A 23,921-nucleotide genomic window follows, 5' to 3' on the forward strand; every position below is an offset into this window, starting at 1 on the left:
TTCTTGGTCCAGTGGTATCCAACAAGGGATGTATCCAGCCCAGGGGCACATAGGGCCATTCACTAGGTTGCAGAAGACAGTATTAGAACTTTTGCTTACAATTATTTTTATATTAAAATGAGAAAGAAATTGTGCTTTGTTAGGGTTTAATACACCTGTTGACATGGTGCCCACATTCACTGCATGTATCAGATGGCGATGTGTCTTATGTGGCTCATGGACTATTTGGAGAATAGTAAGCTTTCTACATTGTGGAGCACTTGACAGTTGCAACATCAATTTTAGGTCACTTTCAACATGGTATGATGTTAGAGTTTAATTAAAAATAAGAATTATATGATAAACTCTCAGAGAATGGATAGCTGACATTAAAAGGTTCCTGTAAAGAAATAGAGGTAATAAATAACATTGGTAGTTTGGAGCAAGTGAACATGACAGAGCTGGCTGTATTCCTAGTGCAGTCTTCATCAGCCACATTATGAGCTAAAACATTATGATCTGATAAGGTCTGATAAGAAGTTGTCCACTAAAAATGAATTTTTCAAGGTAAAGGTGACATTTTAACACTGAGCATGAAAAGTGACTGTTTTTGTATTATGAAAAAAAAATTTGAAAAAGGATGCTTAAAAAGGCTTTCATTGTTCCATTCTGAAAGCCATAAATGTGTTAGCTTTAAAAGAAAAATGTCTAGTATCTCTCTCTCTCTCTCTCTCTCTCTCTCTCTCTCTCTCTCTCTCTCTCTCTCTCTCTCACACCCACACACACACACACACACACACACACACTTAGATGCAGAATCATTGAACCTGTTTTAAAATCTTCCAGATACAAAGCTTCAGAGCATTTTTAAGTCATGTATTTTTTTTTTTTAAATGTACTCCTTCCTGAGAATTTGCAAGTACAACAGTAAAACTTTTCACATAAATGGTAGATTGGATTGAAAAGTTTTATTACTGAAAAATGATCCACTGTTTTATTTCTTATATTTGGATCCATAAATATATTTGTGAAGTATCTTTTACCTTGCTATGACAGTTGTGAAACCTAAGATTAGAATCCAAATAACTTTATAACAAGGAAGTTTAAGAGTTGTGTCATGGTTTTAAAACATAATTTTCAAAACTAATGAACTATATTCAATTTGATTTTCCCTTAAAAAAATTGCTTCATTTCTTTGGTTGTAAGGTGTGTATTTTAACATCTCTTAAATGTAGAGGAACACCTTAGGATCGATGGGTACCGTGTAATAGTTAAATTGGCGGTATTTTTCCTTCCTTAGCGGTGCATGAAATAATAGTATATTTTACATTTAAAAGAAGGTTGCACTAATAATGCTAATGGTAATACCCTTAATGAGAAAAAAATCAATTTTATGCAATTAGTATATTAATACAATTTCTGAAATATTTTAATTTCACATTTTTATAAAAGTACACTTTGTACATTTCATTATCTTAAAGGTTCTATAGTGTGTAAAATATATTGCTTACAGTAAGTGTGTATAGTTCATAAGTATTTACATAATGAATATGTATCACAAAAAAGATTTATGGTTGGGGCAAAGAATCAAAACATTTGGATCCATAGCTATAGCCGGTATACCACATTGTTTAGTACTTTTTCTGTTTTGAAAATCTGGTCAATCAGGATAAAAGCAAAGAAAGGAAAACTACAGTATTTGTAGAAGAGGATCTGTGTCCCTTTTATGGACTGGACCTGCTTTTGTGGAAGAGAGCTTCAAAGATAACAGTAATGGTCTATTTCTTAAGACAACTGTAGCTATATGGGTTTTCATTTTATTATTATTCAAACCACACATATACATTACCTAGACTTTTGATGTATAGTATATTAAAATGTATGCTTATTAATATATAGTTATTTAACATATACTGTAGTAGACTGCTCACTGAAATATGCCATACCATTTAAGATATAGTTGTTTCTATGTTGTTTCTATATTCTGCTTATTGCCTAATAGTGCCAAGCATTGTTCTTTGGTACTAAGACATAGGAGTGAAAAATCCAGAATTCTCTTGTCTAAGAGCTTACATTCTAGTGGGAGAGACAAACAAGGAAGAAATAAACAAGATATTTTTTATAACTGATAAAGGCTAGGAGGAAGGTAGAATCCGGGTAGTATAATAAGAGTTGACTGGGTTTAGGCTGCAATAAATACTAGTTAGGGTGACTGTAGAAGGCCTAAGTTTGCAGAGTTTCTAAAGTGAGATTGATTGGTTCTTTAAAATACATCCCAAATCTGTCTACTGTCCCTCTCCCAAGCAGGATAATCTCTGTCTTCAAGATCAACAGCAGCTTCCTCCCTGGCAGCCTTGCTACCAGTACATCTATAACTATGATTTGTCCTTCTCCACCCAGAGCCTTTGAGTCAGGAGATTTCAGGTTTCCTGGGACTTTGTACCTTCATTGTTTTCAGATTCACTATATTCTGTCTTCTCAGCTGTGGTTGGTGAGATTCAGGTGTAACATGTTCTATTAAACCAAATGAAGCGTGTCCCATACACATTCTCACTACATAGAACAAGAAAGGACAATGACTTCCCTCATGGAGCCAGGAGCTACAGCTGGGAGATTCACTCCCTTCAAAGGCAGATCTCCATGACCTGTTAAGAATTTGTTGTGTTCTTTAGACTCCACCTTTAGAATTTTCTAATACAATAACACCTACATACTGGGAACAAGAATGGACTCCTCTTACATTTGCTCTGGCATTTTGGCTTTAGTAATGTTATTTATTTTTTGAAATGATTGTTAATGAAAAATATACATATATAATTTTTAATCAACTAGTTTCCTTTGACATCCTGCTTCCTGATGTGAGCCAGTACAGTAAATAGTGATGGGTTTTCTACAACATATTCCCTGGAAGAAAAGGGCAGGTTGAGACTGCTCAGCCATAATGTTTCCTGTTTCAATCTATGGCTTGTTTTGTTTGTTTGTATTAAAGTTCTCAGTGTTCCTGGCCTCTGTATAGATAATAAACTCTCTGGCTATAAGCTTTTCTTTTGAGTAGATAAATCATCATCTTTTGTTTAGCAAAGCTAAATGGAGGGGAAAAAATGAAGGGAAAATATTTCCTAACGATATTTAGCAGTAAACTTACAACTGAAGATATATACATTTCTGGGTGGAGTCAAGATGGCGGTGTGGGAAGATGCAGAGTTCGCATCTCCCCACAACTAGGGCACCTGCTGGATGCTGGTGGGGGACCTTGATGCCCAAGGAGATGGGAGGAACCCCCAAGTGAACCAGTAGGACATGGGGGCACTGAGGGGGGACGAGAAGTGGAGGACAGGACCGGTGCCCCTGAGGGGTTCTCATGCCTGGAGGGATCCTCAGGGGCTCGGATCAGGGGGGAGCATGCCCAGAATTTCCCCTGCCCAATCGGCTGGGGATGTCTGCCTGGCTCTCGGGGCTGGGTCCTACACCCTCAGAGGCCACCTCCAGGCCACGTTGGTCCTGGGGGCATAGGAGGGAGGCCTGGGGAGGATAGGAGAGGCAGGCAGGAGGGGCCCTCCAGGACCAGAGGGGTAGGAGAAGGAGCAGAGGGTGTTTGCCCCACCCACTTGGGCCCAGGAAGCCTGCTGGGCTCCCAGGCTGGGTGCCCCACCCTCCAAAGCCCCCTCCAGGGGGGCTGGGAGCATAAGAGGGAGGCCAAGGGGAGAACTAGAGAGGCAGGCAGAGGGGTCCTCCAGGACAGGAGGAGCAGGAGTGGAGGGTGTTTTCCCCACACACTGAGCCTGCTGGGCTCCCAGGTGGGTCCCCTGCCCTCTGAGACCAGAGGTGGGAGGCACGCCTGGGCTTCTTCTGTTCCGTTGAGCCTAAACCCCACCCCCCCACGCACCCCAGGGCCTTTTCCAGCCCTGTGGGTCCTAAGCACAGGCCCCGCCTACTGCCCAAACCCTGCCCCTGCTTAGGCCCCGCTCTCTGCAACCAAGGCCTTTTCCACTTTGTTTTTCTTCTCTTTTTTATTATTGTGGTTCTGTTTTACCTTCCAGTTGTCTCATCTATATTTTTATATTATTTCTAAGATATCTGTTAGTTTCCTAGTCTAATTTTATTTTTTACTTTGTTATTGTACTCTTTTTTTTTTTTTTTTTTTTGGCCGCCCCACGCAACTTGTGGGATATTGGTTCATGAGCTGGGGGTTGGGCTGAAGCTCCTGTGGTGGGAGCTCCAAGTCCGAACCACAGTGTTAACAGAGAACCTCAGACCCCAGGGAGTATTCATTGGAGTGAGGTCTCCCAGAGGTCCTCATCTCGGCAACAAGACCCAGCACTACCCAACAGCCTACAAACTCCAGTGTTGGAAGCCTCAGGCCAAACAACCAGTAAAACAGGAACACAATCCCACTCATCCAAAAAAAAAGGACGGAAAATAATATCACAGACGAAGGAGCAAGGTAAAAACTGACAAGACCAAATAAATGAAGAGGAAATAGGCAATCTACCTGAACAAGAATTCAGAGTAATGATAGTAAAGATGGTCAAGAACCTCGGAAATAGAATGGAGGCACAGATTGAGAAAATACAAGAAATGTTTAACAAAGATCTAGAAGTATTAAAGAACAAAGAAGATGAACAGCACAATAACTGAAATGACACTAGAGGGACTCGATAACAGAATAACTGAGGGAGAAGAATGAATAAGTGAGCTGGAAGATAAAATGGTGGAAATAACTGCCAAGGAGCAGAGTAAAGAAAGAAGAATGAAAAGAATCGAAGACAACCTCAGAGAGCTTTGGGACAGCACTAAATGCACCAACATTCAAATTATAGGGGTCCCAGAGAAGAAGACAAAAAGAAAGGGTCTAAGAAAATATTGGAAAAGATTATAGTGGAAAACTTCCCTAGCATGGGAAACGAAATAGTCACCCAAGTCCAGGAAGCACGGAGAGTCCCATACAGGAAAAACCCAAGGAGAAACACACCAAGACACATATTAATCAAACTAACAAAAATTAAATTCAATGAAAAAATATTTAAAGCAGCAAGGGAAAAACAAAAAATAACATACAAAAGAATCTCCATAAAGTTATCAGCTGATTTTCCAGCAGAAACTCTGCAAGCCAGAAGGGAGTGGCAGGATGTAATTAAAGTGATGAAAGAGACAAACCTACAACCAAGATTACTCTACCCAGCAAGGATCTCATTCAGATTTGATGGAGAAATCAAAAACTTTTCAGACAAGCAAAAGCTAAGAGAATTCAGTACCACCAAATCAGCTTTACAACAAATGCTAAAGAAACTTCTCTAGGTGGGAAACACAAGAGAAGAACAAGACCCCCAAAAACAAACCCCCCCAAATTAAGAAAATGGTAATAGGAACATACATATACATAGTAATCTTGAATGTAAATGGATTAAATACCCCAACCAAAAGACACAGACTGGCTGAATGGATGCAAAAAGAAGACCCATATATATGTTGTCTACAAGAGACACACTTCAGACCTAGAGACACATACAGACTGAAAGTGAAGGGATGGAGAAAGATATTCCATGCAAATGGAAATCAAAAGAAAGCTGGAATAGCAATACTCGTATCAGATAAAATAGACTTTAAAATGAAGACTGTTACAAGAGATACGGAAGGGCACTACATAATGATCAAAGGATCAGTCCAAGAAGAAGATACAACAATTATAAATGTTTATGCACCCAACATAGGAGCACTCATTACATAAGGCAAATGCTAACAACCATGAAAGGGGAAATTGACAGTAACACAATAATAGTAGGGGACTTTAACACCCCACTTACACCAATGGACAGATCATCCAAACAGGAAATAAATAAGGAAACACAAGCTTTAAATGACAGACCAGATAGATTTAATTGATATTTATGGAACATTCCACCTGAAAGTGGCAGAATACAGTTTCTTCTCAAGTACACATGGAACATTCTCTAGGATAGATTACATCTTGCATCACAAATCAAGCCTCAGAAAGTTTAAGAAAATTGAAATTGTATCAAGCATCTTTTCTGACCACAACGCTATGAGACTGGAAATCAATTACAGGAAAAAAAAAACTGTAAAAGTCACAAATACATGGAGGCTAAACAGTGTGCTACTAAATAACCGAGAGATCACTGAAGAAATCAAAGAAGAAATTTAAAAAATACATGGAAACAGATGAAACAGATGACAACAAAAACACAACAACCCAAAACCTGTGGGACAGAGCAAAAGCAATTCTAACAGGGAAGTTTATAGCAATTCAACCTCACCTCAAGAAACAAGAAAAATATCAAATAAACAATCTAACCCTACAGCTAAAGCAACTAGAGAAAGAAAAACAAAGAAAACCCAAAATCAGTAGAAGGAAAGAAATAATAAAGATCTGAGCAGAAATAAATGAAATAGAAACTAAGAAAACAGTAGCAAATACCAATAAAACTAAAAGCTGGTTCTTTGAGAAGATAAACAAAATGGATAAACCCTTAGCCAGACTCATCAAGAAAAAAAGGGAGAGGACGCAAATCAATAAAATTAGAAATGAAAAAGGAGAAAGCACAACTGACACTGCAGAAATACAAAGGATTATAAGAGCCTACTACAAACAGCTGTATGCCAATAAAATGGGCAACCACGAAGAAATGGACAAATTCTTAGAAAGGTACAATTTTCCAAGACTGAACCAGGAAGAATTAGAAAGTATAAACAGACCTATCACAAGTAATGAAATTGAAACGGTAATTTAAAATCTTCCAACAAAGAAAAGTCCAGGACCAGATGGCTTCACAGGAATTCTATCAAACATTTAGAGAAGAGCTAATGCCAGTCCTTTTCAAACTCTTCCAAAAAATTGCAGATAGAGGAACACTCCCAGATTCATTCTATGAAGCCACCATCACCCTGATACCAAAACCAGAGAAAGATACCACACACACAAAAATTATAGACCAATATCACTGATGAACATAGATGCAAAAATCCTGAACAAGATACTAGCAAACAGAATCCAACACCGTATTGAAAGGATCCAACACCATGATCAAATGGGATTTATCCCAGGGATGCAAGGATGCTTCAATATGTGCAAATCAATCAGTGTGATACACCACATTAACAAATTAAGGAATAAAAATCATATGATCATCTCAATATATGCAGAAAAAACTTGACAAAATTCAACATCTATTTATGATAAAAACTCTGAAGAAAATGGGCATAGAGGGAGACTACCTCAACATAATAAAGGCCGTATATGACAAACCCACATCAAGCATCATACTGAATGCTGAAAAACTGAAAGCATCTCCACTAAGGTCAGGAACAAGACAAGGATGTCCACTCTTGCCACTCTTCTTCAACATAGTTGTGGAAGTCCTAGCCATGGCAATCAGAGAAGAAAAAGAAATGAAAGGAATACAAGTTGGAAAAGAAGAAGTAAAACTGTTGCTGGTTGCAGATGATATGATACTATACATAGAAAATCCTAAAGATGCCACCAGAAAATTACTAGAACTAATCAATGAATTTGGTAAGGTTGCAGGATACCAAATTAATGCACAGAAATCTCTTGCATTCCTATACACTAACAACGAAAGATCAGAAAGAGAAATTAAGGAAACAATCCCATTTACCATCAGAACGAAAAGAATGAAATACCTAGGAATAAACCTACCTAAGGAGGCGAAAGACTTGTATTCAGAAAAATATAAAACACTGAAGGAAGAAATCTAAAATGACATAAACAGCTGAAGAAATATACCATGTTCTTGGAATGAAAGAATCAATATTGTGAAAATGACTATACTACCCAAAGCAATCTACACATTCAATGCAATCCCTATCAAACTACCAATGGCATTCTTCACAGAATTAGAACAAAAATTTTTGCAATTTGTATGGAAACACAAAAGACCCTGAATAGCCAAAGGAATCTTGAGAAAGAACAACGGAGCTTGAGGAATCAGGGTCCCTAACTTCAAACTATACTACAAAGCTACAGTAATCAAGACAGTATGGTACTGGCACAAAAACAGAAATATAGATCAGTGGAGCAGGATAGAAAGCCCAGAGTTAAACCCACGCACATATGGTCAACTAATCTATGACAAAGGAGGCAAGGATATATAATGGAGAAAAGACAGCCTCTTCAATAAGTGGTGCTGGGAAAACTGGACAGGTACATGTAAAAGAATGAAACTAGGACACTCCCTAACACCATACACAAAAATAGATTCAAAATGGACTAGAGACCTAAATATAAGACTGGACACTATAAAACTCTTAGAGGAAAACATAGGAAAAATGCTCTTTGACATAAACCACAGCAGGATCTTTTTTGACCAACCTCCTAGAGTAATGAAAATAAAAGCAAAAATAAATGGGACCTAATTAAACTTAAAAGCTTTTGTACAGCAAAGGAAACCATAAGCAAGATAAAAAGACAACCCGCAGAATGGGAGAAAATATTTGCAAATGAAACATCGGACAAAGGATTAATCTCCAAAATATACAAACAGCTCATACAGCTCAATATCAAAAAAACAAACAATCCCATTAAAAAATGGGTGGAAGACCTAAATAGACATTTCACCAAAGAAGACGTACTGATGGCCAAGAGGCACATGAAAAGATGCTCAACATCACTAATTATTGGAGAAATGCAAATCAGTATTACAATGAGGTATCACCTCACACTGGTCAGAATGGCCATTATCAAAAAATCTAGAAACAGTAAATGCTGGAAAGGGTGTGGTGAACAGGGAACCCTCCTGCACTGTTGGTGGGACTGTAAATTGATACAAGCACTATGGAGAACAGTATGGAGGTTCCTTAAAAAATTAAAAGTAGAGCTACCATTTGACCCAGCAATCCCACTACAGGGCATATACCCTGAGAAAACCATAATTCAAAAAGAGTCATGTACCACAATGTTCATTGCAGCACTGTTTACAATAGCCAGGACATGGAAGCAACCTAAGTGTCCATCGACAGATGAGTGGATTAAGAAGATGTGGCACATGTGTACAATGGAATATTACTCAGCCATGTAAAGAAACGAAATTGAGTTATTTGTAGTGAGGTGGATAGACCTAGAGTCTGTCATACAGAGTGAAGTAAGTCAGAAAGAGAAAAACAAATACCGTACGCTAACACATATATATGGAATAAAAAAAAATAATGGTACTGATGAACCTAGTGGCAGGGCAGGAATAAAGATGTAGACATAGAGAATGGACTTGAGGACATGGGGTCGGGGGAGAAGCTCGGGCGAAGTTAGTGTAGCATCGACATATATACACTACCAAATGTAAAATATCTAGTGGGAAGCAGCAGCATAGCACAGGGAGATCAGCTCGGTGTTTTGTGACCACCTAGAGGGGTGGGATAGGGAGGGTGGGAGGGAGGCCTAAGAGGGAGGGGATATGGGGATATATGTATGCATATGGCCGATTCACTGTTGTACAACAGAAACACAGTATTGTGAACCAATTATACTCCAATAAAGATCTATTTTTAAAAAGTTATATACATTTTGACCTTGATAAAATATAAAAATTCAATGCAAAACAAAACAAAACAACTTACACCTGAAACCTGAAACTCCTACAGTATAAAATTATTAACTGCAGGTATCTGTATTATACAACCACTGACAGCACTTGGGGGATTTTGTTTCTGTTTGTCAACTCACAACCTCCCAAGAAATTTATTGGTTCCAACAAAGATGGTTGTCGAGTCCCAGTGTTCATCTTAACTCCTCAGTCTGTTTTCTAACCCTGTCCCTGCAGTCTAGGTTTGCCACCAGCAAGAGCAGGTGCCTTGGCTTTGTCAGTGTGACAGCTCCCATCCCCACTAAGCTTCTTAGCATTTCACTTGTATTGTTGTGAAAATCCACCGCCTCCAATTTCTCCCTTTCTTACCCTTTGTATCTTAACGCCAGTGATGTTCTGTTTTTATAAGTGTCAGTGAATTCATTGGGACTTCCAAAGCCTCAATTCTAGTCATACGTTTTGGGGAAAATTGGTGACAATGCTTATTGCTCCTCTTTTGCTAATTCTTTTCACATTGATGGAAGAATGTCTGGAAAAAGATAAACTAATACATTAAGATGAGCCAAATAAGAAATTTTAAAAACTTTTGCTTATATTAAAATAGGATTCAGTAAATAGACTGTTAATTTACCACCATAAGAACAACGCTTTCTTGAGTTTCCACAACTTGATGCCTCACTAAGAGCTTTATATACATACACACACACACGTATACATACATATGTGTATATATATGTATATATATAAAATAATGTATTATATTATCATTATGCTGTGTGTGTGTGTGTGTTTATAATGTAATGCATTATGTTATCATCAGAATTTCCTTTTTGGTAAATAGGAACAATATCTGTCTCCCAGGGCTTTGCCACAGTACTGACATAATGCTTATTCAAAGAGCTTGGCACATGGGTAATACTCCAGTAGGTTACTATTGCTATGATTTTGATTTACTGTTGTTTCTCTCATTCTTACTTGATAGATGAGGAACCTGTTTCACAGAAATTAACTCCCTTCAAAAAGTTCACCTAATATGACAAGATTCAGATTTGAATCAAAGAGTGAAATCCTGGTTTCTGGAACCATTTCCCTTCCACCTTCCACCTAGGCATTTTGATTGTTTAACTTTTTGTTTTGTTTCAGTGAGTCAGTCATATGCCTTCTTAAGTTCTGTGCCTTATGCATGCTGTGTTTCTTTCTTTTTTACTTTTCTTTCTTCCCCAAATCTACTCGTTTTTTTCCCTAGCACAACTGACTGCTTCTGTCCAGTGCACCTCCTGCAAGGGCGGGGAATGGGGAATGAGGTTAGGAAATAGCCTGCGAAGCGTTCTCTTTTCACACCTTGCCTCATTTCTCACCCCTTCTACTTATTGTAGATCTCTGCATTGATTTTCTCTATCATATGTGTCAAAAAGTATGTCTTCTTATTTAAGTTGCAATTGTGGAGAACATACTGTCTTAGAATTCTCTCAAATACATGATACATATTTTTATTGTTATTTTCATGTATATCAGTAAAACTGGAAAATTAAATCCCATCGTCACAAGTGCCAGAGGACTTAGGGCCAGGACCTGGCTAAAGTGAATGAGGTGCCCAGGGTTAAAAATTTAAGGAGACCTGTCCTGTGAATGTCATGCAAGTGGAGAATCTCAGCACCTCTGAGCAAGGGCCTGCTTCCGATTTGCACCATAGCAGCTACACTTGCTTCCCCTAAGCCCAGGCCCTAGAAGTATCTAGGCATTTTTTCTTAGAATCAGTTTCCTTAGATCATTCCTGGATTGAGAAGGAGGGCACTTTGTTACTTTGGCTTTTTCATAATAATGGGCTTAATTTACAGCCCTCTTGGAATTTGCTATGGCAGGATAACAAGTTTAAAATCAGACAGCGTGCTACCAAAGGCCAGGTGTTCAAAGTATAATAAACACCTCCCTAAAGATTAGAAGATGAATATTTAACTAGATGACTCCATTTGATTTCCTTCATTCATTTTTTATTATTTCAGTGAAAACCTTCTTGATAGAAATTACATTGACAGGATTTTAATATTTTCTGGTAAATGAAACCTGTCATTCTTATGAGCTTATCTCTTGACAGTAGTATTTGGTAAACTCTGGTGGCCAGTGATTTTCTCCCTAAATTAAGACTAAAGGAATTCCTTGCACCTTGAACATCAAGAGTACAAAATTTGTCCTGAGAGGTTGATGATTATGAGGAAACCAGTTGTATTAATTAGATCCTGTTTGCAAAGAGCCTGATGATTTTTTATTTTTTAATAGGAAAACAAAATAACCTCATCCATGGAAGCTTTAAGTGATTAATTATTGTTATCTTCCTTTCAAAGGCAAGGAAAACTATCATGCCCATCAAAACAGTTTTATGCAGAGAGTTTCAGTTTCCTTCTTGAAAAACTAGGCCCAAGAAGCAAAGCTATCTAGAACTGACATTCATTAAACATTAGCGGTTAGGACGGTTACTTTGGAAATAGGGGCCAACATATCTGTCTTTTTCCCCTGGGTTTATTTTACGATTATAGTTCCAGAAATGTAGTGAGAAGCATTTTAGAGCTCCAGTGTCAGATTTTGCTAAGTATTTTCCAATGATCACAATTGACAATTTTCATTTGATTGCCTATCAGAACTCAGAGAAAATTCCGAAAGTTATGCGAAAGCCTGATAAAATCATCAGGTTTCTCTACACTTGTGCATATCCCTAAATGTCGTCACCTTCATTTTCATGCTTACGCTTGGAGAGGGCCCAAATGTAATTCTGTTGTTGCTATTGTTTCTAACTTGTGTTACCAACATTAGGGAGATTCACAAGTATGTTACTGTTGTTTGTTGTAAATTCTCTAAGATTCTCATGTAAGATTGAACGCAATATAAAGGCGTACTTGGGATATCGACACAAAATAAGGTGTCCTGTTTTGCAGCTTTCATAATGCTTGTTTCATTGCATTCCTTTGCTCTAGATTGAATTAAGTCTGAACCTAAGATAAATAATGACTTAATGATTATCTCTCTATAAATGATGAAATGTATACAGTCACCCAATAGAGAGACAAATAAAGAGCTTGGGAGGAAAGCAAAACTATTAAAAGCTAGAGATGTGGTTTAAAAAAAAAAATGTTAGTTTGTTTTTTTTAAGACATTTTTTTCTTTACTTTCCACATCATGTTTGTTAATGGTTATAGTGACAGGCATTGCATTTCAGAATCTGCTCAAATTCTCATGGAAGCAGCAACTGAGACAGAAGAAAACTGGCTCTATCGGGTTAATCTAGTATTTCCAAACTGAGTTTAGATCAAAAAAGAAACCCAAGATTTCCCAGTGAATCGGGATCTTGGTTTTATTAATGCAAAGCTCTTCCATCACCCACTCCGGCATGATGCTTCTGAAATGCAGAAACCTGTCAGTTCTGAGATAAACCTGTAATCCACATCTGTCCTTGGTAGTTAGGTGGGCAGATCTTTTTGGTGTGGATATTTCCTGTCACTTATTCTCAGCACTACCTTTGTGTCTGAGGTAAGCTGATAGCTTTAGTCGATGCTCTTCGTGTCTTCCAGATTCAACGAGGACATCCAGACGGCTCTGTATGGTGTTTTGAGAGCAGCCCCTGTTGAAGCTCTTCTCCAGGTAATCCCCTGGAATGACAGCACGTGTGTCATAAACCAAAAGCCCACTTCTGGGTTCATGGAATCAAAGCATCTGTGAATGCTTGTTCCTAAGTGAATATGCAAATCAGCAGTAGCCTCATTTGGTATTTTTCTTGTTCACGGTCAGGATTCTAACCTTTCTTGCTGCTCACGTATATGGGGGGGAAAAGGCATGCCAAGAGCTGCTCCTCCCTCCTCCCAGGCTAAGTTAGTTATCCAGGGCCTCATTATGCTCTCAGTTTATCACTTACCATAATTCTCCTACTCCTTGATTTCATCTCTAGGCCAGGAGCTTCTTACTGATAAAGATGGTGCCTTAATCATTTTGTAACCCCCAGGGCCTGACATGTAGGTGCTTAAAGAAAGTTGGTTAAGTGAATGAACTGATAACAAAAAACTTGAAAAAATTATACTGATATCCATACACATCATAAAGTCCACCGTCTATGCCTCCATCAAGTTTCGATTTTATATGTTTACATTTTTCATTGGTGTGGTCTTGCTTTCCAGCTAAGCAACCATCCTGACTTGGCTATTCTGTTAAACGCGCACATGACCATGTGCCCTTTTCATTTGTTGTATATATTATTACACCTTTGCACAGGAGAAAGAATGTTCATATTGGAGGGGAGACTTGACGTGTTCTAATGAGGCTGTCTCAGAGCTGGTGGTTCTCACCCTGAGAGTTCTTCCTGTTACCCAGTGTGTTTCAATCGAAGTGTTAGCCAGTTGGTGAATGAGATTTTGGAAAAGTTCCAAGCTGTAGTTCATTTTGTGCTTTTTCGAAGCTCAACTGTCTTTGCTGTCTTCATGGATGCCTTTTCTCTCTTTAGTACGTGGTTTGTTTTGCTGTTTTGAATATCTAACCTTATTTACAGTTTTCTTTCATAAAATAGAAACGTAATATAATATCGAGGCACATTACACTAGACTTGTTCAAAGGTTTTAAAAAGGCAATGAGATAACATATGTAACAACACTCTGAAAACTATAAAGAATCCTACAACTAAAAGGAATTTATCATTGTTTATTGTCATTCATTTTACTTTTTAAAAAACATGGGAATGTCTGACTTTTGAACCTGTGACAGGAGACAATTTTGTATTTTTTTGGTGGAGTTTTTGGTCTTTTTTGTTTTTCTTATAAGATGGCTTGTTTGTGTGTATGTATATATGTGTGCTTTCTAGAGATTTCCAGGGTTTTTTCTTTCTTTTCATTTCTTTCACTTTGGTTTTGCTTTTTCATGCCTACAGAGAATAAACTTTATGATAAAGCTGATACTTCAACTCTAAAACTGACAAGTCTGTGGGATTTGGGGAGGAGGGGTTAGGAAAAAGAACAAGCTGAGGAAAAATTAAATAGTTCCCAAAGAGAGTTTTACTTACTGCAATATAATCCCAAAGGAAATTGCTATAATGTAAAAGACTTGGAATAAGAACTCTTGATATTAGGTACATGTAAGCTATGGTCAGAGGAGCTAAGAAATTTATGAGTTGCAGATCATCTCAGTTGCTGTGTTTGAAGACATTTCATTGGTGAATTCTGAAATGGAGTCCTCTGTTGGGTAGATACTTTGGCAGCCTCAGTAGTATTGATCCATTGAAGACAAAGAGGAAAGTGTTCTGATCGGTATGCTAAGAGTTTGCTTCCTGGGGAAGGTAGGCAGTCTTATGCTTCCTAACTTTTCATTGCAATTGCAAAGCCCACCTAGGAAGACAGAGGTTTGAATTATTAAAGAAACTGAGTTTTCTAGCCGTGAAGCAGAATTTCCAATATTCTGCAAATTTTAAAACACATTGTTTGAAAATAAACATTTTCCCATCATGTTTAGAGACAGAATGAAAGATAATTCACTCGAGTGAGAAAAGTTAGCCATGATGCTAAAATTCAGTTGAATATATTAAAGGTGTAACTTGGGTTTTAGACACTTTTCTTAAGAATTGGTGATTTATAATTTGAACAGCTGGCCTGCTGTTTGACATTATGTCAATCCCAAAATAATCTGTGGGGAAAATTAATGTTGTTATTAATACTTTAAATCTTTTTGTCTAGGTAAGCTGGTATAATAATAATTAAGCTTTCAACTCATACATGATTTTTTTTCCTTAAAACATCCTATTTTTGTGTTATGGCATAAATTAAATCTTTTTTTAAACAAAAGAATAAAGCATGGTATATAGCATGGGGGAATAAGCATTTCACTTCTTTCCTGGATGACAGTCTAGCTAGTAGCTAAGTAAGGGTGAGTGTTTTAGAGCAATACAGGCTTGAGATGAAATCTGTGTTGACCATTTTTCTAACTGTAAAATACTGCCCAGCCATTTAACATAGTCAGGTTATAGTTTCTTAACCTGTAAAGTGAGAAGTATAATAGAAACCATCTTTTGACCTTGTTATCATGATTAAATCAGGAAATAGATGGTAAACGGAGTAGTGTCTGGAACGCAATAGATACTTTAAATATGTTGGATGTTCATTTATTCCAGTAACTCTATGAAAGATACAGTGAAAAAAAGTAGAAATTTGTTTGACTCAAATACTGTGAGCTTCTGCTGAGTTCGTAAGATATATCCAAAGTAGAACCTTTTATTTGTGTGATGACAAGTCTGTAAATATATTTTGATCCCAATGTTCTTTGGATTTGTAGTGAGGCCTGGCAGTACATAAGTTCCAAGAGAAGTAGAAGTGTGACGAGGTCTTCTTTCTGCTTTGACTGAAGTGCTCATTAGTGCCTGCTAATGAGAAAAGCTTAGGTCAGAAGCCAAAAGAGTACTACTCTTTTTGGTAAGAAATGGGAGAGGTCAAAAAGCCAAGGTCAAAAATCAGGGATCAGGGTGAAATCGTGACTGTGGATAACCTAGTGTCAAGAATCAGGTGGCCACAAGCAGAAGGTACACTCTCTGATGGGGAAAGGAAATGAACACAAATTGTCACAGTTGGAATGAATTAAAACAGTGTGTTCCTTGACATCAATCAGAATATCATTAGAAGAATGTCCTTTGTAGTTCCAGTAAAAAGTTAATCTGAAGCATGCACTTTTTTTTGATGCCAGATAACAGACAAATATTGCTTTCAAAGCAATATGCCTATATATAAATATGAAAATATTTGCCTGATGGAATGGGAATTAAGGATAGGATCATGTTACAAGTTATAGTTAGTATCAAAAGCACCTTTGTGAAGCTAGGTATTCTACTTGTGATGCCTTGTATGAACAAATGCCTCAGTTCATGTTTGGGTTTGATTTGCTCATTTATTCATTCACTCATTTATTCATACATTTTTTACTTATTTTGTTTCTGTTAGATAACTTGATCATGCCATAATATTTTTCTGGCAAATGTTTCATTTTCACCTCAGTATGTTGACATGTTTGTTCTGCTTTCTTTCATTTATCCCTTGCAGCCAAAACAGAGACACTTTCTCTGTTTACAGAGCCATGTGATCACTGGTGATCAGGGTATATTTTCCTGCTATCATGCTTGCCCCTCTGCAGTGCAGTTCCTCTACATCAAACATTTGGAGTGATCCTTGTGAAATACATCATTCCCCTGCCTGAAACTCTTTATTCACTTCCCCTTGGTCTCAGAAGAAAATCTAACCTCTTCACCTGGACCTAAACAGCCCTGCATAACTTACTTAGCCCTCCAGCCCCCTGACACACCTCTCTCCTGCTCGCTCACCACTCTCCAGCCAATGTGAGCTGCTTCTTTTCCTGGAATATCCCAGCCCTTCTTCACCCTGAGAGTTCTATGTCTGGCATCTCTTTGTCTATGCCTCACCAGAGGGCACTTGTCCTCATCCTTCAGGTCTCAGTTCAAATATTACCTAATTAGAGAGGGCTTTTTTTTTTTTTTTTTTTTTTACGGTACGCGGGCCTCTCACTGTTGTGGCCTCTCCCGTTGTGGAGCACAGGCTCCGGACGTGCAGGCTCAGCGGCCATGGCTCACAGGCCTAGCCGTTCCGCGGCATGTGGGATCTTCCTGGACCGGGGCACGAACCTGTGTCCCCTGCATCGGCAGGCGGACTCTCAATCACTGCGCCACCAGGGAAGCCCGAGAGGGCTTTTTTGACCAACATATATTGTTCTGTCATCAATCCATTTATTATCGTTAGAGCATTTACACAATCTACCATTTTTGTTTATTGATTTAATTACATTACTGTGATCTCTTTTGACCCCATTAACATATATATCCTTCATAAGATTAAAGACTTTTTCTGTCTTGATTGTGACTCTATCCCCTTTTATCTGTCTTGATTGTGATTCTATCCACTGGAACCAGGAAAAAAAAAAGTTTAGCAGTTGGTAGCTGCTCAATAATATTTTTTAACAAATAATACATCATAGCTTATGATCTTGTCACTGTCATAGTTCATGATCTTCCTTTGTGCTTTGAGTTACTCAATGTTTATTGAGGACTTAGCATATGAAAGGCACTTAGACCTTGGGGAACTACAGATTAGTAAAGACTCGTTTCCTTCCTTCTGTGATAGGGCTAACAAATAGGATGTTGCTTGCTTTGGTGAATTCCTGGATTGCTATGTGTAGAAAGATTCTGGAGCTATGTCTCAACACAGTAAAGGATGCCAGCAGCACAGTATAGAGAAGAGGAAATACTCATGTCATAGATTGGCCATTCCTGATTAACAGAATCAGCACACTTTCAAAACACCTTTGTTATGGGAAAAAAGTGGCTTTTTTAAGTCCCTCGTACGTGCCATTGTTACCTTTAGCCGTGGAACTTTTTTGCACAGGCTGAAATCACCCGACTCCTGTCCACCTCCTGCCCTTCTTCATGGCCCCTTTACCTAGTAGTCATGTTACATATCTCAGCAAAGAGCTCTCCTTCAGGGATTCATCCTCTGACTGCCTCTCTGCCTTCCGCTGACTAGGCTAATTCTTCTGCCCTACATTTTTCTGGCCCCCTGGACTTCTGTGTGTAGCACTTAGCGTTGTCATTGTATGTGGATCAGTGTCCTTAGTAGATTAATGTCTGTCTCTCACACTGGACTGTGAACTCCATGAGGACAAGACTTTGTTTTGCTCACTATTTCCAATACCAGCCACCTGAGATTACCCTGTGTTTCCTTTGGAAACTCCCTGTTAATACAATATTATTGCTGATTCCAAAACACTGTATGTAATACGACATTTTTTTTTTTTAACATCGCCCTTAATGATTTTGATACATTCTCACTGCTAGGGTTTTGTGCTTGTATCTAGAGATGATAATTTCATCAAGTATACAGTTTTTAAAAATATGACAATAAATGATTATGAAACAGAGAACTACAACCGTAGGTATTTGTACCACACAGAAACGGGTGGAACTTTCTCAGCCTAATCAAATCTCACCTCTTCAGCTTAGCATCATTCAACTACTTTTGCCTACATTATTCATCACCATTTCCAAATTTCTTTCATGTGTTATATCATGGAGGTTAGCAATTAGAACATTCCTTATCCAGATAGAGAACACAGTGTAAACAAACTTTTCTTCCCCCCTCAGGATGCCTTGTGTCCTCTCTCCCCAAAACCTCTTAGGGAAAAAAAAAAAAAATGAGTGACTTGCTTCACTTGTTAGCTGATTTTGCTCATTTTTTAAAAACAAGCTCCAAAAGCCCCTTACCACTTGCTTTTTAAAAGGTAAAGATGTGAAATGAACTAGATACTTAACACTTTCAGAGCCGGCGACTTAATGTTTATAACCTTGAGGTTGCCTTTGATCCTAAATCAGCTTTTAATTACTATTGTAGTTACATTGGTGAAAAAAATAATTCTATTATTTCCAGAACACAGCAAGGATATGACCAATACTATCTCACGAGTACAGTTATTTTAAGGCTTTTATTACTAATTATAGTTGGTTTATTTTAATTCATTGTTCACTGGCCTCCTAGGCTATTAAGGTTCTATTCAGCATTACAGCTGCTACTGCAGCTGCTATTCCTCTGAGATTCCATGACTCCAGGAGAGTAGCAGGGTTCCTGTTTGCAAGAGGGTGTAATTGGGCTCAAGGGAGATACTTAACTTGGTGTCCTATGGAATGTGTTACAAGAGGATGCATTATTCCCAACTCTAAGAAGAGGATAGGAATGTAAAGAGAATGGCACATGAACTCTTTAACCATTACAAACTGACAGAAGCAACAATGAAACCAACCATTCAATTATCTATCTACTTATTCAGCTAGCTAGCTACAGCCAATTGTCACTTTGTACTAGATTTCACTTTTTTTTTTTTCTTTTTTTCCTTGCTGTACACAGGCCTCTCACTGTCGTGGCCTCTCCCGTTGCGGAGCACAGGCTCCGGACGCACAGGCTCAGCGGCCACGGCTCACGGGCCCAGCCGCTCCGCGGCATGTGGGATCTTCCCAGACCGGGGCACGAACCCGTGTCCCCTGCATCGGCAGGCGGACGCTCAACCACTGCGCCACCAGGGAAGCCCTAGATTTCACTTTATAATTTTTTCCTAACTGCTCAATTCTCAGACCACCCTCATTTCCCTTTTGCAAACAAAAAAAGTAGTAGGTATTTTAACATTCCTATGCAATTCATTTATTCAACAAACATTATTGAGCACCTACTGTGTGCCTGGGACAACTTTTGCAACTCATGCAAACTTTATTAGCAAGCAAAGATAGTCATATGTCCTTTTCTGTAAGCTTGAGGAATTCCCACTATATTAGGTATTTTGACAAGTGGTTGCATGAAGAATTTGCAACAGCGCTCTGATGGCATGATCACCTAGTGTTCTAATTGAATCAAGTTAACAATCCTTCCATGGGTTTGAAATGGGGGAAGGGCAGGAGGGAATATAGGGTTATGGACTAAAGATATTTCTCTAATTATGTTAGGCTGTGAGGGTGGCCGTATTCTTTCTGTTTCACCCTGTTTATGCAAGGGCAGACATTTTAGCCACCCCCAGAGTTAAACTTTACTCTTTTCATAAGTAAAAACTTATTTTCAAACACTTTATCCTAGTTAAAAAATCCTCTAGTGAAGATTTATGCAGGGATATTTACAATACTTGTCTTAGCCATCCATGGATCTCTGATTGAAGTCTTCAGATGGTAGCTAGTCTTCAGTGGACTGTGCATTTCTGATTAAAGTGCATAAAATGTAGACTGTTTCCAAGAGAATGAATTCAGTACACAAGTCATTATATCCCACGGTCTATACTGAAATATTTTGAAGTAAATTACAGGCAACATTAAAGAGAGGTTGGCATCTCACTCCCTGCCTGGATACTTGCTGAGTTACAGAATTAGCAGTCTTGCTACAGGACTGCAGTGAGAGCAGAGCCAAGCAGAGTGAGAGAAATCTTGGAAGAGCACACCACACCTGGAAACCAAATCCCAGCAGAGGCCACCACACGCAGTCAGATCAGACCAAGCCAGAACAAGACATGAAACATCCCTGCCAGAATTGACTGGCTTATTCCGTTGAAATTGGCCCTTATGCCTCTCTCCTCCCTTTTAGACTTGAACCCTGGACAGCTAGAACTAGAAGAGGATAGGAGGAGATGAAAAAAAACAAATACAAACAACAGCAAACACAACTTGCTTTCTTCACCCAACCTGTCCCCACTATAGGACCCTAAGTTTGAGATCTACTTAGTGACCCAGAGAAGATCATTGTTCCAATGGATGAATCCTAGGATTTAAACTGGTCTGGAATCAGGTGTTTGCTTATACGGTGTGTGTTTATTTTATTGTGGTAATACGCGCATAACATGAAGTTTACCATTTTAACCAAGTGCTGGTAACTAAGCATGGAATTCAGTATATTTCTGTCACTGTGCAGCCATCACTGTCATCCGTCTCCCTAACTTTTTAATCTTCCCAAACTGAAACTTTGTACTCATTAAATACTTACCCACCATTACCCTCATCCCCAGTCCCTGGCAGCCACCATTCTATTTTCTGCCGCTATGAATTTGACTACTTTAGGTATTTCATTTAAGTGGAATCACACAATATTTCTCCCTTTATGACTGGCATATTTCACTTAGCATAGTGTTTTCATCCATGCCGTTCTTTTATGCGTTGGAATTTCCTTCCTTTCGAATAATATTCCTCTGTGCGTGTGTGTGTGTGCACATTTTGTTTATCCATTCATCTATCAATGGATACTTTGTCTCCACATTTCTCCCTTTATGACTGGCATATTTCACTTAGCATAGTGTTTTCATCCATGCCGTTCTTTTATGCGTTGGAATTTCCTTCCTTTCGAATAATATTCCTCTGTGCGTGTGTGTGTGCACATTTTGTTTATCCATTCATCTATCAATGGATACTTTGTCTCCACATTTTGGCTATTGTGAATAATGTTACTGTAAACAGAGACGTTCAGATATCTAATTTCTCTACCTTCTCACCAACACTCAGTTTCTGTTTTTTTTATTTTTATTTTTGACAGTGGCCATTCCAGTGGGTCTAAAGTAGTATCTCATTATGATTTTGATTTTCATTCCCCTAATAATTACTGATTTTGGTCATCTTTTCATGTGTTTATTAGCCATTTGTGTATCTTCTTTGGAGATACGTCTATTGAAGTTCTTTGCCTTATTTTTTTTTTTTTTTTTTTTGTGCGGTACGCGGGCCTCTCACTGCTGTGGCCTCTCCCGCTGCGGAGCACAGATTCTGGACGCGCAGGCTCTCAGGACCATGGCTCATGGGCCCAGCCGCTCCGCGGCATGTGGGATCCTCCCGGACCGGGGCGCGAACCCGCGTCCCCTGCATCAGCAGGCGGACGCTCAACCACTGGGCCACCAGGGAAGCCCTGCCCATTTTTAAAAATACTGTTTTTGTTGTTGCAGAGTTCTAAGAGTTCTATATATATTCTGGATATTAATCCATTATCCGATATATGATTTACAAATATTTTCTCCCATGTTGTGGGTTGCCTTTTCACTTTGTTGACAGTATCCTTTATATACAAAGCCTTTGGAGTACAGTTTGTCTAATTTTTTCTTCTGTTGCCTATGCTTGTGGTGTTTAATCTAAGAAATCTTTACCAAATCCAATATCATGAAGTTTTCCCCTTATATCATCTTCTAAGAAATGTAAAATTTTGCTCTTACACTTATGTCTTTGATCCATTTTGACTTAATACTTATATATAGTGTAAGGAAAGCATCCATTTTCATTCTTTCATATGTGCAGACCTAGTTTCCCAACATTATTTGTAAAAAAAAAAAAAAAAAGACTGTCCTTTCCCTACTGAATGGTCTTGACAACCTTGTTAAAAACCATATGACCATTTATGTGAGGGTTTATTTCTGGGTTCTGTATTCTTTTCCATTGATATATATATATATATATCTATATATATATATATATATCTGTCTTTATGCCAGGATCACTGTTTTGCTATGTGCTTGTTGTTGTTGTTGTTGTTATTTTTTTAACACAGCAGGTCCTTATTAGTCATCCATTTTATACACATCAGTGTATACATGTCAATCCCAATCTCCCAATTCATCCCACCCATACCCACCGCTGCTTTCCCCCCTTGGTGTCCATACATTCGTTCACTACATCTGTGTCTCTATTTCTGCCCTGCAGACCAGTTCATCTGTACCATTTTTCTAGGTTCCACATATATGCATTAATATACAATATTTGTTTTTCTCTTTCTGACTTACTTCACTCTGTATGACACTCTCTAGATCCATCCACATATCAACAAATGACCAATTTCCTTCCTTTTTGTGGCTGAGTAATATTCTATTGTATATATGTACCACTTCTTCTTTATCCATTTGTCGATGGGCATTTAGGTTGCTTCCATGACCTGGCTATTGTAAATAGGGCTGCAATGAACATTGGGGTACATGTGTATTTTTGAATTATGGTTTTCTCTGGGTATATGCCCAGCAGTGGAATTGCTGAATCATATGGTAATTCTATTTTTAGTTTTTTAAGGAACCTCCATACTGTTCTCCATAGTGGCTGTATCAGTTTACATTCCCACCAATAGTGCAAGAGGGTTCCCTTTTCTCCACACCCTGTCCAGCATTTGTTGTTTGTAGATTTTCTGATGATGCCCATTCTAACTGGTGTGAGATGATACCTCATTGTAGTTTTGATTTGCATTTCTCTAATAATTAGTGATGTTGAGCCACTTTTCATGTGCTTCTTGGCCATCTGTAGATCTTCTTTGGAGAAATGTCTATTTAGGTCTTCTGCCCATTCTTTGATTGGGTTGTTTGTTGAGCTGCATGAGCTGTTTATATATTTTGGAGATTAATCCTTTGTCCGTTGCTTCATTTGCAAATATTTTCTCCCATTCTGAGGGTTGTCTTTTTGTCTTGTATATGGTTTCCCTTGCTGTGCAAAAGCTTTTAAGTTTCATTAGGTCCCATTTGTTTATTTTTGTTTTTATTTCCATTACTCTAGGAGGTAGATCAAAAAAGATCTTGCTGTGATTTATGTCAAAGAGTGTTCTTCCTATGTTTTCCTCTAAGAGTTTTATAGTGTCTGGTCTTACATTTAGGTCTCCAATCCATTTTTAGTTTATTTTTGTGTATGGTGTTAGGGAGGGTTCTAATTTCATTCTTTTACATGTAGCTGTCCAGTTTTCCCAGCACCACGTATTGAAGAGACCGTCTTTTCTCCATTGTATATCTTTGCCTCCTTTGTCATAGATTAGTTGACCATAGGTACATGGGTTTACCTCTGGACTTTCTGTCTTGTTCCATTGATCTATGTTTCTGTTTTCATGCCAC

Source organism: Grampus griseus (assembly GCF_964374135.1).
Source record: "Grampus griseus genome assembly, chromosome: 3".
NCBI classification, from domain to species: Eukaryota; Metazoa; Chordata; class Mammalia; order Artiodactyla; family Delphinidae; genus Grampus; species Grampus griseus.